Here is a 16,661-nt window from a genome sequence, read left to right as displayed (position 1 = left end):
CGCTCCGCCTCTGACCCACCCCGCTCCTCCACCGACCCATCCCGCTCCTCCGCCGACCCATCCCTCTCCTCCACCGACCCATCCCGCTCCTCCATCGACCCACCCCGCTCCTCCACCGACCCACCCCGCTCCTCCACCGACCCACCCCGCTCCTCCACCGACCCACCCCGCTCCTCCACCGACCCATCCCGCTCCGCCTCCGACCCACCCCGCTCCTCCACCGACACACCCGCTCCTCCACCAATCCACCCCGCTCCTCCACCGACCCATCCCGCTCCGCCTCCGACCCACCCCGCTCCTCCACCGATCCATCCCGTTCCTCCACCAATCCACCCCGCTCCTCCACCAACCCATCCCGCTCCTCCACCGACCCATCCCGCTCCTCCACCGACCCATCCCACTCCGCCACCGACCCATCCCGCTCCTCCACCGACCCACCCGCTCCTCCACCGACCCATCCCGCTCCGCCTCCGGCCCACCCTGCTCCGCCTCTGACCCACCCCGCTCCACCTCTGACCCATCCCGCTCCACCTCCGCCCCACCCCACTCCGCCATCAGCCCTCTCTGCCCCGCCGCTGTCCCACCCTGCTCCGCCGCCGACCTCCCCCGCTCCGCCGCCAACCTCCCCCGCTCCGCCGCCAACCTCCCCCGCTCCTCCACCAACCCCACCCCACTACACCGCCGACCCATCCCGCTCCACCTCCGACCCACCCCGCTCCTCCACCGACCGCATCCCGCTCCTCCACCGACCCATCCCGCTCCTCCACCGACCCATCCCGCTCCTCCAGCGATCCATCCCGCTCCTCCACCGACCCATCCCGCTCCACCTCCGACCCATCCCGCTCCTCCACCGACCCATCCCGCTCCTCCACCGACCCATCCCGCTCCACCTCCGACCCATCCCGCTCCTCCACCGACCCATCCCGCTCCTCCACCAACCCATCCCGCTCCTCCAGCGACCCATCCCGCTCCTCCACCGACCCATCCCGCTCCTCCACCGACCCATCCCGCTCCTCCACAGACCCATCCCGCTCCACCTCCGACCCACCCCGCTCCTCCACCGACCCATCCCGCTCCTCCACCGACCCATCCCTCTCCTCCACCGACCCATCCCGCTCCTCCACCGACCCATCCCGCTCCTCCACCGACCCATCCCGCTCCGCCTCCGACCCATCCCGCTCCGCCTCCGACCCATCCCGCTCCTCCACCGACCCATCCCGCTCTGCCTCCGACCCACCCCGCTCCTCCACCGACCCAACCCGCTCCTCCACCGACCCATTCCGCTCCTCCACCGACCCATCCCGCTCCTCCATCGACCCATCCCGCTCCTCCACCGATCCACCCCGCTCCTCCATCGACCCACCCCACTCCTCCACCGACCCATCCCGCTCCTCCACCGACCCACCCCGCTCCTCCACCGACCCATTCCGCTCCTCCACCGACCCATTCCGCTCCTCCACCGACCCACCCGCTCCTCCACCGACCCATCCCGCTCCGCCTCCGGCCCACCCTGCTCCGCCTCTGACCCACCCCGCTCCTCCACCGACCCATCCCGCTCCTCCACCGGCCCATCCCGCTCCTCCGCCGACCCATCCCACTCCTCCACTGACCCATCCCGCTCCTCCATCGACCCACCCCGCTCCTCCACCGACCCACCCCGCTCCTCCACCGACCCACCCCGCTCCTCCACCGACCCACCCCGCTCCTCCACCGACCCATCCCGCTCCTCCACCGACCCATCCCGCTCCGCCTCCGACCCACCCCGCTCCTCCACCGACACACCCGCTCCTCCACCAATCCACCCCGCTCCTCCACCGATCCATCCCGTTCCTCCACCAATCCACCCCGCTCCTCCACCAACCCATCCCGCTCCTCCACCGACCCATCCCGCTCCTCCACCGACCCATCCCACTCCGCCACCGACCCATCCCGCTCCTCCACCGACCCACCCGCTCCTCCACCGACCCATCCCGCTCCGCCTCCGGCCCACCCTGCTCCGCCTCTGACCCACCCCGCTCCACCTCTGACCCATCCCGCTCCACCTCCGCCCCACCCCACTCCGCCATCAGCCCTCTCTGCTCCGCCGCTGTCCCACCCTGCTCCGCCGCCGACCTCCCCCGCTCCGCCGCCAACCTCCCCCGCTCCGCCGCCAACCTCCCCCGCTCCTCCACCAACCCCACCCCACTACACCGCCGACCCATCCCGCTCCGCCACCGACCCCTCTGCTCCGCTGCCAACCTCCCCCGCTCCGCCGCCGACCTCCTCCGCTCTGCCGCCGACCTCCCCCGCTCCGTCACCGACCCCACCCAACCACACTGCCGACCCATCCCGCTCCGCCACCGGCCCCTCTGCTCCGCTGCCGACCCAACCCCGCTCCGGCGCCATCCTCCCCTGGCGTTTCCGGATTCAGGATGTCGGAAAGACGTTATGAAAGCCGGAAATACCCAAAATCCTGTACTGCCTCAGTCCCAAGATTTCCAGATTTCGGCCGCTCTACCTGTATCAATGATTTAGACTTTAACTTATTATTAAGAAGTTTTCAGATGATACAAAAATTGGCCATGTGTTTGATAATGGAGAAAAATACTGCAGACTGCAGGAAGATATAAATGGACTGGTCAGGTGGCAGAATAGTTGTAAATTGAATTCAATCCTTGTGAGGTATTGCATTTGGGGAGGGCTAACAAGGCAAGGGAATACACAATAAATAATGTAACATTGAGAAGTGTAGAGGAACAGAGGCATGTCCACAGATCCCTGAAGGTAGCAGAACAGGTAGATAAGGTGGTTAAGCAGGCATACCGAATGCTTGCCTTTATTAGATGAGGCACAGAATATAAGAGCAGGAATGTTATACTTGAACTGTATAAAACACTAGTTAGGCCACAGCTAGAGTACTACGAGAAGTTCTGGTCACCACATTACAGGAAAGATGTGATCGCACTAGAGAGGGTACAGAGGAGATTTATGAGGATGTTGCCTGGACTGGAGAATTTTAGCTAGGAGGAAAGATTGGACAGACTGAGGGGAGACCTAATTGTGGTGCATAAAATTATGAGGGGCTCAGATAGAGTGGATAAGAAGGACCTATTCCCCTCAGCAAAGGGATCAGTAAACAGGGGGGCATGAATTGAAAGTAATTGGTAGAAAGTTTGGAGAAGATTTGAGGAGAAATATTTTCACCCAGAGGGTGGTGGGGGTCTCAAACTCACTGGCTGAAAGGATGGTAGAGACAGAAACCCTCATAGCATTTAAAAAGTACTTGGATATGTACTTGAAGTGCCATAACCTACAAGGCTACGGACCAAGAGCTGAAAAGTGGGATCAGGCTGGATAGCTCTTTGTCGGTATGATGGGCCGAATGGCCTCCTTCTCTGCTGTAAATATCTATGATTCTATGATCTGCTCAGATGATTCTGGTGTGCTGTGGCACAGAGGCATTCCTTCCTCCCTCTCACTGGAATGATGCTTCAGTTGCGCCAAAAGAGTGCAAATGCCTGCGCAGAATATATACATTTGCTGAAACTGGGAGCTCAGATGGAGTCAGCATTTAGGACTGTTGGCAGGCATGGGTGCCATCTCACTGTACTTCCTACAGTTGTGGCCTTTGGGATTATGAGGTTCCTTTCACTGGGTCCAAACTTGTTGGCGGCTAATGACATGGTACTGCCTTTTTATTGCATTACTGATTGTACTGGTGCTGCTCTCACTGATTTCTATTTAAATACTACAACTATTGTTTGCTCTTACTTTGCACTTCAGTAAAATAATGAGAGTGCTGTACAATTTACAATGAGCATCTTTGTCAGTTTTTGTATTTAGTGCATAGATGGAGAGGCTGGAGGGCTGAAGGAGAATGTTAACATGGTGGATAGATGAGCAAGGATTTGGAAGGTGAAAACGTATTCTCAAGGACTTTGGAGAGGAAAGGCTGGTTGGAATGGGGCATTAGTTTGCAAGAACAGAGGGGTCAAGATCAAGAATGTGAAAGATTCTAAATCTGACAGCTGCTCTGACTTTCTCAATACAATTCCAACGCTATAATAAACAATCTCACCTTGAGATAATGCCAGGTTTCTCCTCCACTGTCACCAAACATGGTTAAGGACTAAAGAAATATATTGTGAGAGGCACTAGTTTGAATGTCAGGGCACATCCCTGTGACTGGACATAAAGCTGACACTGCTATCACTAAGCTGCTCAGCTGAATTATTTAAATCTTTTTTGATGTATTTGATATGCAGTGATTGTAGTGAAGCTGTGGACAATGTTCTTGATATAATATGCAGAATAGTAGACCAGGTGGAAAGGAAAAGAACTGGCCATTAGATGTACTATGATGTGATATGCTGTAGGGCGAAGTTATACTTTGGTTTCTGACTCAGTTACAATCCAGTTGAACAATGGCATGAAATGTAGTGATGTCAGTTAATTCTGTTGTCAAAGCTGTTGCCCTAAAGACAAAAGGATGTGGCTTGAAACATAAGAAGAACATAGGAACATAAGAAATATGAACAGGAATAGGCCATGCGGCCCCTCGAGCCTGCTCCACCATTCAATAAGATCATGGCTGATCTGATCATGGACTCAGCTCCACTTCCCCACCTGCTCCCCATAACCCCTTATTCCCTTATCATTTAAGAAACTATCTATTCCTGTCTTAAATGTATTCAATGTCCCAGCTTCCACAGCTCTCTGAGGCAGCGAATTCCACAGATTTACAACCCTTTGTGAGAAGAAATTTCTCCTCATCTCTATTTTAAATGAGCAGCCCCTTATTCTAAGATCATGCCCTCTAGTTCTAATCTCCCCTTAAAGTGGAAACATCTTCTCTGCATCCACCTTTTCAAGCCCCCACATTATCTTATACGTTTCGATAAGATCACCTCTCATTCTTCTGAATTCCAATGAGTAGAACCCCAACCTACTCAACCTTTCCTCTTAAGTCAACCCCCTCATCCCCGGAATCAACCTAGTGAACCTTCTCTGAACTGCCTCCAAAGCAAGTATATCGTTTTGTAAATATGGAAACCAAAACTGCAGGCAATATTCCAGGTGTGGCCTTACCAATACCTTATTTTATACTCTGCTTTTATACTCCATCCCCTTTGCAATAAAGGCCAAGATACCATTGGCCTTCCTGATCACTTGCTGTAACTGCATAGTATCTGTTAAGTATCGAATAACTCCACGAGGCTAAGTACGGTGAGCTAGTTCAGGCAAGACCTTACTCCAGTTTATTTATTCTCAAAGTGAGGATTCAACATGGCTGCCAACATTATATACACGGCTTGCACGTGTCTGCCAGTGACCATTAGGGTTCCGACAGTCACGCCCTCTGGTGGCAGGTAAAACCCAGTTAACGTACATAACATCATTCCCCCCAAAGTCCTTGGTACAGGTTATTTTTACAAGTTGAGACGGTCCGGGGACTTCCGCTCCCTGGTTGATCTTCTCAGTTTGAACCCAAGCTTGGGTGAGTTAGTAGGACCAGGACTATTTTCTATGTTTCTATGTTTCTATGTTTCTATGACTGTCGGGGATGGTAGGTTCGTCTTCGTGAATGACACAAGGGTCAACTGATGATTGGATGTGTGTTGGTTGGTTGATGATGATGTCATCTTCAATTTGTTCTCGGTTGTCTGTGAATCGTAGTTTGGTTTGGTCGATGTGCCTCTTGCACATTTGGCCTTTTAACAGTTTGACTATAAACACCCTGTTCCCCTCCTGAGCCAAAACTGTGCCAACAACCCAATTTGGACCATGACCATAATTCAGGACAAACACAGGGTCATGAACTGCAATGTCACGTGATATGGCCGCGCGATCATGGTACCATTGCTGACATTGCCTTCTGGTTTCGATGTGATCATTGAGGTCCGGGTGTACAAGGGAGAGCCTGGTTTTGAGGCCCCTCTTCATTAACAGTTCGGCAGGAGGGACCTCGATGAGCAAGTGGGGTCTCGTCCGGTAACTGAGCAGAATGTGGGACAATTGGGTCTGTAGGGAGTCGTGAGTCATGCGTTTTAGACTCTGCTTAATGGTTTGGACAGCCCGCTCCATTTGACCATTAGATGCAGGTTTGAAACAGGCAGACCTGACATGCTTGATGCTATTACGGGTCATAAACTCGTGGAACTCCAAACTGGTGAAACACGGTCCGCTGTCACTGACAAGGACGTCTGTCAGGCCATGGGTGGCGAACATGGCCTGGAGGCTTTCAATAGTGGCTGTGGACGTGCTGGATGACATGATTACGCATTCAATCCATTTGGAGTAAGCGTCGTCTACCACTAAAAACATTTTGCCAAGAAAGGGGCCGGCAAAGTCTATGTGGATCCTTGACCACGGTTTGGATGGTCATGATCACAGACTCAGCGGAGCCTCCACAGGTGCGTTACTCAGTTGCCTGCAAGTGTTGCACTGAGGCACGCATGACTCCAAGTCTGAATTAATGCCGGGCCACCAAACGTGAGACCTGGCAATGGCCTTCATCATGACCATGCCTGGGTTGGTACTGTGTAAATCTCACACTAAAGTTTCCCTGCCCTTTTTTGGCATAACAACACGATTACCCCATAACAGACAATCAGACTGAATAGACAATTCATCTTTGCGGCGGCTATAAAGCTTAATGACATCCTGCATTTCCCTGGGAATGGCAGACCAATTTCCTTTTAGGACACACCTTTTTACGCTTGACAGTACAGGATCCTGGCTGGTCCAGGTCCTAATTTGGCGAGCCATGATGGGTGACCCCTCGCTCTCGAAAGCATCCATGACCAGCAGCAAGTCTGCGGGCTGTGGCATTTCCACCCCGGTTGTGGGCAATGGTAGCCGGCTAAGTGCATCAGCACAGTTTTCAGTGACTGGTCTTTGGCGGATGACATAATCATAAGCGGATAATGTCAGTGCCCATCTTTGGATGCGGGACGAGGCATTGGTGTTTATACCTTTGCTCTCAGAAAACAATGAAATGAGCGGCTTGTGGTCTGTTTCAAGCTCAAACCGAAGCCCAAACAAGTATTGGTGCATTTTCCTAACCCCATATATGCATGCTAAAGCCTCTTTCTCGACCATACTATAGGCTCTTTCAGCCTTAGACAGACTTCTGGATGTGTATGCAACTGGTTGGAGTTTGTCTGATGCATTGGCTTGCTGGAGCACACAATCGACCCCATATAATGAGGCGTCGCAGGCCAGCACTAGCTGCTTACATGGGTCATAGTGTACCAGTAATTTATTGGAACATAGCAGGTTCCTGGCCTTCCCAAAGGCTCTGTCTTGAGATTTGCCACAAACCCAGTCGTTACCCTTTCTCAGCAACATGTGCAAGGGCTCTAACAATGTGCTCAAACTAGGTAGAAAGTTACCGAAATAGTTGAGAAGACCCAGGAACGAATGCAGCTCTGTCACACTCTGGGGTCTGGGTGCATTCTTGATGGCTTCTGTCTTCCAGTCCGTAGGCCTGATGCCGTCCGCTGCAATCTTTCTCCCTGGGAATTCGACTTCTGGTACCATGAAAATGCATTTGGAGCGTTTTAGCCTGAGTCCCACTCTGTCCAGACGACGTAGAACCTCTTCCAGATTGTGCAGGTGTTCGGTGGCATCGTGTCCAGTGATCAGGATGTCATCTTGGAACACGACGGTTCTCGGGACGGACTTAAACAAACTCTCCATTTTCTCTGACATATGGCTGCCGCTGAGCGAATTCCGAAAGGGCATCTGTGGTATATAAACAGTCCTTTGTGCGTGTTGATGCATGTCAGTTTTTTCGACGATTTGACCAGCTCCTGTGTCATGTAAACAGAGGTCAGGTTCAATTTGGTGAACAACTTCCCCCCCGCTAGCATTGCAAACAGGTCGTCAGCCTTGGATACTTGTATGGGTACTGATCCTGTATTGAGACTCGGTCGATCGTCACTTTGTAGTCGCCGCAGGTCCTGACCATGCCATCACTTTTCAACACCGGGACAATTGGACTGACCCATTCACTGAGCTCAACTGGTGATATGATTGCTTCCTGCTGAAGTCTGTCCAGTTCAATCCGACTTTCTCCCTCATCTTGTATGGAACCGCCCGAGCCTTTTGTTGGACGGGTCTTACATCGGGCCTAGGTGGATCTGCACCTTGGCTCCTGTGAAGTTGCCGATGCCTGGTTCGAACAATGAGGGAAACTTGCTCAGCACTTGAGCAGACGAAGCATCATCCACTGATGATAAGACTTTAATATTGTTCCAGTTCTATTTAATTTTCTCAAGCCAACTCCTGCCGAACAGCGTTGGGCCATCCACAATGATAAATCTTGCACGGCTCCATCGTAAGATATCTTTACTGCCGCGCTGTCAATGACTGGTATGAGCTCTTTGGTGTAGGTACGCAGCTTCACATTGATTGGGCTCAGGTTAGGCTTTTCAAAAGCCCTCTGGCTCATTATTGACTGATTCGCACCCATGTCCAATTCCATGGATACTGGAACCCCATTTAATTTAACTTCCAGCATTATTGGAGGACTTTTGGTAAAAGAATATACCCCATACACTTCTTCATCCTGTACCTTGGGTTGAGTTGCCTGTGCCGCTTGATCCACGCTGGATTGATCATCCTCAGCCACGTGGTGTGTCACAGCACGCTTGCTTGGTTGTGGACACATTCGCTGAAGGTGCCCCATTGTTGCGCAACCTTTGGACATGTACTACTTGAATTGGCATTGATGGGCCCGATGATAGCCCCCGCAATGCCAACAAGGTAAGATTTGATGCAGATTTTGAGCAGTTACAGGTCGTACGAACGCGGACGAGTAGGCCCTGCCATGTGTAGCTCTGCCTGCCGACAATATTATTGTATGCACAGTATTTGCCGGTGAGTTTTGATGCTGGGAAGATATCTGTTTCAAGTTTTCGTCCATGGACATGCATGCCTGGGTGACCATGGTGGCCCTGCTAGTGTCTAGAGTTTCAGCAGCCAGCAGCTTTGGAAGGATGACCTCGTGGCCAATGCCAAGCACGAAAACGTCCCGCAGCATTTCCTCCAACGCAGCTTCGAAGTTGCACGGCCCAACGAGACGTCTCAGGTCGGCGACAAATTCCGCCATGTCCTGGCCCTCGGAGTGATTGTGCGTATAGAAACGATACCTCGCCATGATGATGCGTTCCTTCGGTTTAAAGTAGTTCCGAACCAGCGTACACAATTCATCGTAAGTCTTATCAGTTGGTCGAGTCGGTGAGAGAATATTCTTGATAAGGCCATAAATTTTTGACCCACAAACGGTGAGGAGAACCACCCTGCACTTAATTGCATTATCGGTTCCTTCCAATCCGTTGGCTACAAAGTACTGGTCGAGGTGATCAGTGAAATCCTCCCAGTCTTCCCCTTCCATGAATCTCTCCAAAATTCCAAATGACATAGTTGCGTGAAAGTTTGTATTTTTAACTCGTCGCCAATTGTTAAGTATCGAATAACTCCACGAGGCTAAGTACAGTGAGCTAGTTCAGGCATGACCTTACTCCAGTTTATTTATTCTCAAAGTGAGGATTCAACATGGCTGCCAACATTATATACACGGCTTGCACGTGTCTGCTAGTGACCATTAGGACTCCGACAGTCGCGCCATCCGGTGGCAGGTAAAACCCAGTTAACATACATAACACTATCCTTTTGTGTTTCATGCACACTATCCCCAGGTCCCGCTGTACTGCTGGAAACCTTACGAATGGATCTGGATCATCTAATACTAACATGTTATAGTAGCTGGCTGGAGATTCTGCTCTGACAGAGTTATTGTGCTTCAGATAACGTGATTGAATTGCAAAGGCCAATTTTGCTCCAAGATAGTTTCTCAGCACTTTGTTTCCCAAAGGTCTCAAGCTATATGTAATACGTTGTTTCAATACACCACACTGGCAAAGCTATGCATCAAAGTAGCCTCTCCAGTGGTTCAAGCAAATAAATCAATGTCTTAATGTGAAGCTTGCCCTCATAACTAAGAATGTAAAGCTTAAAGGTAACATTATTTGCCCTATTTTAAATGCATTATTATGTTAATATCGAATGTTTAACCTCCACTCTAAATGTATTGTAATCAGAGATCATTTGTCCATTGACGATAACTTGAGATTTGACAGCAGGTTCACTAAAATGATGGCTTAAAGTTTAAAATATTATCTTCAATTAAAGTTAAAGCGACGCAGAGGATATAATCCCCTCTGGCACTACCACTACTTAAAAATGGTTTGAATCATCTGCCAATGCTGGCCGCCTGATTGAGTCCAAAATATGTACAATATTTCCAAAGCTGGGTATTGAAAAAATATATTTTGATGGTTGGACATTGCTCCCACCCTCTCCCCATCCTTTCCTCACATTCACTCCTTTTTTGAGCAGCATTCAATGCTGGGGGTTAAGCCAAATGCCCAAATTTTATGATTTGGTAACAAAGTGTGTCTGCGTTTTTAAAAAATTAATTACTGGGCAACTATTATTTTAGACAAATGCATGTGAACAAGCCATTGAAGGCCCATGTCCTGGCCTTTCAAATGAGGAGAACCAACGTCACACTGCTTGAAGTTCTAAAAAAAAGTCATTTCTAATTGATCAAAAAGCAAACTGCTACAGTTGCTCGAAATCTGAAACAAAAACCGAAAACATTGGAAACTCTCAGCAACTCAGGTAACATCTGTGGAGAGAACAAAAATTAATGTTTCGGGTATTGAACCTTTTTTCAGAACTGTGTTCTCTTGACAGATATTGCCTGTATTTCCAGCCTTTTCTGCTTTTGTTTTAGTCATTTCTAATTGTCTTGTATATTTGTCACAATTAATTTTCAATACCAGTGCAGTCAAACTTTAAATCCCATTTTTTATGTTTTTAATTCAAGGTCAGGATATTCACTAATTAAATTAATAATACTTTGTGATTTCAGTCATCCCATTTAGCACCAAGTATTATTCCTTTTTTCACAGTATTTGGATGTTCGAGCATGTAGAATAGAACTTTCAAACGGGCATTTAGTCAATGTGCATGTGGGACCAACATCCATTGACTGGAGAACGATTGTGTCAGAGACTGCTAATCTTTAATAAATTTATCTTTAGCAATAAATTCTGCGATAATTCTACTAATAGTATCACATACAGATAGTAGTGAGTGAATGTAGACATGTAGAACTAAAGTGATGAGGTACAGAATAGAGTCCTGATCATTTCCCCTGAATTAGATACAGAATTAAACTTAGTTGAGAATGTGTTTCCAGGTAAAGTAATGGTTAGAGGTCATCATAAATTATATGCTTCAACAAGCAAATGCACCACTAGGCTGGTACTGATTCATGGGGACCTGACCTATGCTGAGTTAGTTGATCTTAGCCGAGAAGGTGGTAGGGACAGTATAATTGGCCTTAGTAACCCTGGGATACGGAGGGGAAAAATAAGCCATGGTTCCCGCTCCCGATAACTATCCAATGACCTCTGCTAGGAATGTGTGTGTCTAGTGAGGACTGAATTGGGCTCAGCTGTGACCCTACACCATTGTTGAAATGCCTGCCCTCACTGCCTAGATTCACACATAAAAACTGATCACTTCAGTGTGGTGCCAAGAGCGTGCTGACACTTATGGAACTGTCTCCAGTTTAAACCATAGTTTGCAGGAGATGAGGGGGGAGAAAAATAGAAAATAAAACTGCAAGAACAAACTTTTGGAAATTTAATCAATGTCACCTGAACCCTGAGATTTTTTATTGCTGAAAACATTCCGACATAATATTGTTTTATGTAACATATATTTAGAAATGCAGTGATTTTCTCAATGCATATACCTGTACTGTAATCTGCTCCAATTGCAGTGATATCGAACCATTGGTTTATACTGCCTTGCAATGGTATGGATTTTGATTTCACTGCAAGCTATTAAAAAAAATAAGATATTTTGTGCACATTCTAAAATAAATTCTGGCTTTTATGTGTCATGAGCCTGAGCTGTCTTGACCCTAATTATTAACTTGCTTAAGTAAACAATGCTATTTAGCTCTAATTAGACAATTATGCTCAAAATGATCATAGGAATAGTTGATGAGAAATAAAAATGTTGTGGAGAATTTTGTCCTAAAAAATGGGTGTGTTTGTTGCCTGCGGGTAGTTAAATAGTTAAAAATCGGATTACCGACCTGAACCCGCCCACTTCCGGTTTTACTGGAGATGGGACTAGAAGCAGGATGGGTGGGCAGTCAACCCGCTCCCAGGAGGCAGGACATCAATTTAAATATTATAATGAGGCTGGCAGCCTCTTTTTTAATCTCCATTTTGTTTCCAACTGCAGCTGGATGGATTTTACACACTTCATAAAACCCAGCAAGCACAACTGCTGCATCCAGGAGCTAAGTGCCTTTACACCTATCTCCTGGATCCAGGATCCCTGCCTAGCCCACCCCTGCGATCTGAGACGTCCCCACAAGGCCTCCAATCCCCTCCAGGCCTCTGATCACTGCCCCAGGCCTTCCCCCACCTCACTGATGATGCCGAGGCCGGTCACAATCTTCCCTTTACCCACCTCCAGCGACCCCCCCGTCCACCTCACCCCATTATCCGGAGGCCGGCGATGATCCTCTGGTGGCCAGCCACGATTTTCGCCTCACCTTCTCCCTCCCCCCATATCCTTCTCTCCCCCCAATCTTCTGCCCGCCCCCTCCCCCGCCCGATCCTTTTAATGGCCCGGCCCGACTCCCAATCCACTGCCCAACTCTTCCCCCAACCGATCCTTTTAATGGCGTGGCCCCGATGCGTACCCTTCCTCCCTCCTCTGTGTCTCCAAATGCCTCAGGCCTATCGCCCCCTCCCCCCACCCAGCAGCCAGCAAGCAGCACCACTCAATCTGGCTGGCTGTGGAAGGGAAACAAGGCCTTGCATGCAAATCAGCCTCTGGGGTTTCCCGATCACCTCGGAGCCTCCAACCCACCTTACTCCTTAAAATCCAATCCATTGGTACAAGGTCATCTTGATAATCTTCTAAACTGTCGTTAAAGCATATTGTTTGGACAGAGTGAGATTTGCCCTGAATCTAATCTCTGATATACCAGACCTGGCAATGTCAGATGCTGAGACTAGGTCAAAAGTTTTTTTTAAGTATTCCATTTACCAGCACCGACAAGTTTCAATTTGATGTGTACAAAATAACTTTGACCATTTGCATTGTAGTTAACATGACATCACCTGATTCATGTGCCACCCATAGAGTTCAAAACACCTTTCAGTTACCATTTTAGCAGCATTGATAGTGTTGCAGGAACATGTTTTCATTTGATGGTGGGGGCAGGAATCTAGATAGAAAAGTTTTTTAAAAGAATTGCCTATAACTACCAACATCTAATTGCATCACAATTTTATATAGTTCTGACCAATACAAATTATACAAATTAACTGTGAATGTAATGGTTGTGGGCAAAGCTCATTACTGATTTCTTTATAAGTTTTTTACTTGTCAATTTTCTCAGCTCCCATCCTCCTTCTCTGACAGCATTGACTCCTTCCTGGGGTATTGTTCTGTTCGCCTCAGTCATCTCCCAATACCTCAGTGAAGCAGAATCATAGAATCATAGAATGGTTACAGCACAGAAGAAAGCCATTTGGCCCGTCAAGCCCATGCTGGCTCTCTGCAAGAGCACCTCAGCTAGCAATTATGTTAATATCCAAACGAAATATGAGTAAAGAAAAATAAGTTGGGCTGAGGCCAAGCTAAGACTCCGGGCCGATAGGACTAACATTTTTTTTAATGCTTTCCCCCAGCCAAAGCCGTTTACTGAAATTGGGCACCCATGCTTTCTGGATATGCACTACCAGCGGGCAAGGCTGCCCACTGAGAACACACATCACCACCTCATGCAGTGAGCTGAGAGTAAAAATATGGATCTTGGAATTACCTTGTGTGGATATTAACATAATTGCTTGCCCTATTTGTATGAAATGCCTTTGTTTGTTACGAACAATGCCATCAACACATTTAAAATAAATTAAAGAGTTGTCGATCCGAAACGTCAACTCTTTTTTCTCTCCACAGATGCTGCCTGACCCGCTGAGATTTCCAGCATTTTCTGCTTTTAAAATAAATGAATATCTCTATAAATTCCCGTTGTTGTTTTGAAATAGTCGTCAAAGGAATATCATACAAAACATTTGCCATTCAAACGTTATTTGTACGGAGTAATTTCGTGACTACGTGCAAGGGGAGATTGCCCAATCCTCACCCACGCAGCCGTTGGCTGTAGGAAAATCCACTCTTCAGTGTCCAGCTATAGATCCTAAAGCTTTGACCACTTTACAGAAAAGGAAGGTATAACTGAAATAAATGTCTCAACGTTAAAACATCCTGAAATACAGCAGATTTATTGTCGTAACACTTTTCAAACCTTTACCTAATGTCACAGATAATCTCCCAGGGACAAATGGACGCTTGTGTTGTAGTTGCTTTACTAAAAGAGAGAGAAACAGTTCATTTCGGAAGCAAGGTTTATTATGTGTTCGTTTGTTTCTTGAAGACAAATTGGTTTTCATTCAAACAACCAGTAGGTGGACAGACCTAGCAACATAATCTGTCTGAAAAGTGAAGCAGCATCACATTTAAACTGAATAAAATACAACAAAATCACAAGGTACTCAACTTTTTTTTCTTAAAATGAGACCACAACTGGACAATAAACAAGTTCTACCCATCACCTTTACAATGTGTCTAGTGAACAGAAATCAGATAGTGGACTATCTAGCGTCAAGCATTTTCAACCCACTCACAGAGGTATGGAATCAGAGATAAATACCCCGCTACTGGCTCACCATATTTACAATCCCATTAAATTAACATTAAATAAATATATACAAACATGGACAATGACAACCCGCCCTCCCCCTCCAAGCTGATTCCCGATGGAGATCCAGCTGAACTGATGTTCCAAGTTATATAATTGTTTGGAAAATGTTTATAAAAAATTCAGGTTACCTAGATACCGGAGTCAAACATATGTTTGTAGCATGTGACAAGGATGGGAACGGTCCAAACTATGTAACCTGCTCGTACGTATTTTTGGCACATGGTGATAATACGAGTTCAAACCACATTTTTGACAACTTTTGAAACGAATAAGCAGTTTGTGAAGAAATGTGCGTTATTTGTCAGAATTCGGTATCTTATTACGTGGCGTGGGAGTAGGGGTTCCCTAGCAGGATCGTTGATGGGTTTTTAATTCTTGTTGGAAGGAGAATACGAACTGTTTCATACTGTCGGTGCGAATTTCGAATTTGCCATATTCACTGGACACAGAAAAACACTGGGCGCTGCGCCTCGGCATGTTCAATTATGCCACCGACGGAAAAGGGACTCATTTAACAGGGACTCACGGGTATGGCGAACAGGGATGATTAGGTTTAGACATTGAATGCTTCCGTTTTGTAACATTTCTGCTTGCTTTGCAATAATATTGCTCATCAAATGTTTGGTCAATTCATCTCAGCTGACACGGAGGATTATTGAAATTAGAATAAGAACTGTTTCACATTGTCAGTGGATTACTGATTGGTTTGTAGGATTTTATGACCGATGATGAGACCGTTACAAAAGCGGCTGCGGTGATACACTCCTTTGCATCACTAATTCATTTATTACGTGAAAATCGTGACCTTCAATCCAGACCTAAATTGTTATATGTTTACAATAGCCAGTGATAAATGTAAAGGTTTATGTTAATCGTTAGGTTTCGCAAAGTCAGAGAGGGATGTGCCAAACGCCATTATAATAGCACTCGTTCTATTGTGTTAAATTTCTCGTAGGGTTTCCCGCCATTTTAGACCAAGTTATACCACAATTGTGACACTAGTATTAATCTAGTGCTTGACCAATTGTAATCTTTCGTCATCATCAGTTCCCAACTACTTTCGATTGCACATATTTTGTAAACTTTTATGGTCCTATACAAGGTTTGCTTTCTCAGGTGGAGGTAAAAGATCCCATGGCACTATTTCGAAGAAGAGCAGAGGAGTTATCCCCGGTGTCCTGGCCAATATGTCTCCCTCAATCAACATCACAAAAAAAATCTGGTCATTATCACATTGCTGTGTGTGGAGCTTGCTGTGCGCAAATTGGCTGCTGCGATTCCTACATTACAACAGTGTCTACACTTCAAAAGTACTTCATTGGCTATAAAGCGCTTTGGGATGTCCGGTGGTCGTGAAAGGCGCTATAGAAATGCAAGTTTTTCTTTAAGGTTAGGCGGGGAGAGCGGGATCAGGTTTGAATTGCTTTACCCGCACAGACACGGTGGGCTGCATGGCACCCTTCCGTACTGTAAACTGGTACGGTTCCACATTTAGAGACGAGGACAAAATTGCCATCAGATAGCTGTGGATGAGCTGAATATTTCATTTATTGGATATTTTAAACGTCTCTTACTAATCTTGCGTGTATTTATGTTGGCGTTAACGATTCGTTAATCAGGTCTGCGTGTGTCTACAGAACTGCAATGACCCCGCAATTGGAGGAATCCGCAGCCAGTAAATCCGATGCAGAAACGGTTCCTTGTGCAGAAGTTCCTCGCCTGTTCAGATCCTGGGGGAGGGTGCGCAATGAAAACCTGGATTTTCCTCTGCTTATTCAGCAGTGTTGCAGGTTACATTTACTAAGGTCAC

This window comes from Pristiophorus japonicus, chromosome 7 (assembly GCF_044704955.1).
Source record: "Pristiophorus japonicus isolate sPriJap1 chromosome 7, sPriJap1.hap1, whole genome shotgun sequence".
Lineage (NCBI taxonomy): Eukaryota > Metazoa > Chordata > Chondrichthyes > Pristiophoridae > Pristiophorus > Pristiophorus japonicus.
Note: the sequence above shows the minus strand (reverse complement) of the source record.